This window comes from Solanum pennellii, chromosome 7 (genome assembly GCF_001406875.1).
Source record: "Solanum pennellii chromosome 7, SPENNV200".
Classification (NCBI taxonomy): domain Eukaryota; kingdom Viridiplantae; phylum Streptophyta; class Magnoliopsida; order Solanales; family Solanaceae; genus Solanum; species Solanum pennellii.
Genome location: NC_028643.1, coordinates 23440643 through 23443764, shown reverse-complemented (window position 1 = coordinate 23443764; position 3122 = coordinate 23440643). Strand labels below are relative to the sequence as shown.

General features: G+C 33.7%; 3 non-coding genes across 3 annotated transcripts; all 3 read right to left on the bottom strand.

Annotated features, from left to right (window-relative positions):
- Nucleotides 1-1951: 1951 nt before the first annotated feature.
- On the bottom strand, nt 1952-2059 carry LOC114078191. Its single transcript, XR_003579732.1, has one exon. It is a non-coding gene; the product is annotated as a small nucleolar RNA Z103 (small nucleolar RNA).
- An 81-nt stretch (nt 2060-2140) lies between these two features.
- On the bottom strand, nt 2141-2273 carry LOC114078128. Its single transcript, XR_003579670.1, has one exon. It is a non-coding gene; the product is annotated as a small nucleolar RNA snoR77 (small nucleolar RNA).
- A 110-nt stretch (nt 2274-2383) lies between these two features.
- On the bottom strand, nt 2384-2480 carry LOC114078109. Its single transcript, XR_003579655.1, has one exon. It is a non-coding gene; the product is annotated as a small nucleolar RNA snoR1 (small nucleolar RNA).
- Nucleotides 2481-3122: the final 642 nt, after the last annotated feature.

Genomic DNA, 3122 nt, shown 5'->3' with positions numbered 1-3122 from the left:
TGGTTTATTCAATTTTCCTATTGTTACTGTCCTTTTAATTTTAAAGTAGACGGTCTATCTTTTAAAAATTGAAAATTAGTGTTTTTTGACCGATCAATATATGAAGAAAACAATTATTTACCCTCAAATTATTCAAGTGAAAAAATAACAAATATGGTGACAAATTATTTTTTTTTATCTAATTAGAAGGCCACAAAAATTTAATATTGTCCGACATATATTTACATTGGCCCAATTACATAAAATAATAATGATTCAAGGGTATAATTGAAAAGAATCTTTTTGAAAATTTTTAATCCAAAGACAAGATTAAGTTGGATGTAATGAACTAAACAGTTAATAAAAACTAATCCTTGCATTCCTAGCCACTATAATACTATTCCATGTATTATTTATGCCTACATTATTAATCCATTCGTCATTAATCTCTGTACCAAACATGTAGTATTTACTACAAGGGTCTCGCACACAAAATCAAAACAGCAAAATAAGTAGACACATGAGTAGGTAGACTCGGAACAAAATAACACTGTAGTGGGACTATTGCAAACTGAGACTATACATGTGATCACTGCATCAGAGACATCTACCTCGGATCTACCGGTATAACATGGCATACTATGTTATCACCACTAACCTAAGAACCACCATGAGCACTGCCTTAAGCTAGCCTTTGTACCACATCTAGCACTGTATGAATTACTGAAATGGCATAGCGCTGAAAAAATCTCTAACCCTAATTAAATACTAAAAGAGGAACGTTTAGGGCAATACCCTGTCTTGTGCCCAAACTCGATCACAATCAGAAATCTCGAGGACCTAACCTCGCTTTGAAAAACCAAAAGAGTTTGTACGTTCTCCATGACTAGTTTGACTGGACCTATGTCCGCTAGCACTGCCTTGAATTCCTAGATGCAATAGTCAACACCGATGCCCTACCCCGAATAAACTCAACACCTAAATGTATGACGTTTGACTCACCTAACGACAAAATGACACTATCCTATCTAGGATGTCAAATACCCTCGATCATACTAGCAAGATTTACAATATTCTAAACGTACTCCCTCCATTGCAAAAATAATGTCCGCATTTCCTTTTTAGTCTGTTTAAAACAGAATGATACCTTTTCTTTATTGGCAACACTTTAATTTTAACTTTCCACGTGACATGTTTAAGACCACAAGATTAAAAAATATTTTAATACATTTGACATAACTTTAATTTAGAACCACAAGACTCAAAAGTCTTCTTTCATTTGACATAACTTTAATTTAGAACCACAAAACTCAAAAGTCTTCTTTCATTTCTTAAACTTCGTTCCAAGTCAAACTAAGTCTTTCTTTTTTAAAGGGAGAGTGTATAACCTAATAACACAAGAAAAGTTGTGGCTTCCTTCACCAACTTACGAAACAGTTCACACTCAATAGATATAGTGGAAAAAGCATAAGAAGATAGCTCATGAAAACTTAGATATTTTTGGAGACATCTATGTCTTATAGTCTTTGTAATCAACAAGGATGAGTTTGAGCATAGCTCCGTGTGAGATTCCAAGTACAAGGCTCATTTTTATGATATATCTCAGTATGCTTTGTTGAGTATTCCTACTGAATTTGAGCAAATCCGTTAGTTAAGGGATTCACCAACTTGCTTGACTTTTTTTGTCTTCTCAAGTGATACATTTCAGTCGACCATGTCAAAATGATTAAAGGTATTCAACATGCAAGACATAATTTGCATCAAGAGGATAAATTCAGAAGTGCCACATACTTCGATCAATTAAACAATGAAAATATCTCTAAATCTCATTCAAATAAAGCTAATTTACGAAGCAGAAATAGAATATACAAATCATATCAGATCATTGTATATACGCATTGATGGCACATCATTGATGCATTTTAACAAACACTAAACATGCATAAAACGTAAATAATCATATTAAAAGTATATGGATCAGAATATCTGGCTTGGATTTTCCCACAAGAGGAGAAAATACATTATAAAGCGCTCAGTTATTTCAGCTTCGATCATCTGGGGAAATATTCATCACATCCATAACCTAAATCATTCAAATTATTCATAATCAATCATATTATACCCATGTATTATTAATCTGATAATAAAATCAATTATCGAAATTGTGCTTAAGCTTACTGGACCAGCTTCAAAGATATTAATATATCTCAGCAAATCTGAAGAGCATAAACAAATTCAATTTACGAGCAGATTAACACCTCCCTTCCAATCAATTATAGAAAAGGGGGCTACCTGAATTTCCACTCAAAAATTTACAAAACGCAAAACAACAAAGGAAAAAACAGATATAGTTTGAAAACTATATGTTCTTGTGATTTGAAATTGAAAAAAAAAATATGTGAGGGGCTCAGAGGTTTGCTTAATGTGCTCATGGAAGAACGTTTTGAAGGCTCTTCTCATACAAGAGGTGTAAGAAATAAAAGAGCACCGTCATCTTTGCCCCTAACAATTCATCCACAACCAACAAACAAAAAGCTAAAAAAAACATTTATAGTGTCTCAAAAATATAACAAATTGAAAAAATAAGCTGCGATTCCAAAATCAAAAGAAAATTTGGATTGGATTGGGGAAGGAGACAATAGTGGTGGCTAAACAGCTGCAGCAAATTAGGGCTTGGAGTTTTCTTTGTTCCGTGTAAATGTTTTACTCATAGATTTTGAGTGGGCTTGAGGCTTCGAATGTGAGCCCAAAAGGGTAATTACTTAAAGTTAATATAAATTTAAACAAATGATATATGCAANCAAACTCAATAGATATAGTGGAAAAAGCATAAGAAGATAGCTCATGAAAACTTAGATATTTTTGGAGACATCTATGTCTTATAGTCTTTGTAATCAACAAGGATGAGTTTGAGCATAGCTCCGTGTGAGATTCCAAGTACAAGGCTCATTTTTACGATATATCTCAGTATGCTTTGTTGAGTATTCCTACTGAATTTGAGCAAATCCGTTAGTTAAGGGATTCACCAATTTGCTTGACTTTTTTTGTCTTCTCAAGTGGTACATTTCAGTCGACCATGTCTGTCACGACCCAAAACCGGGCCGCGACTGGCACCCACACTTACCCTCCTGTGTGAGCGAACC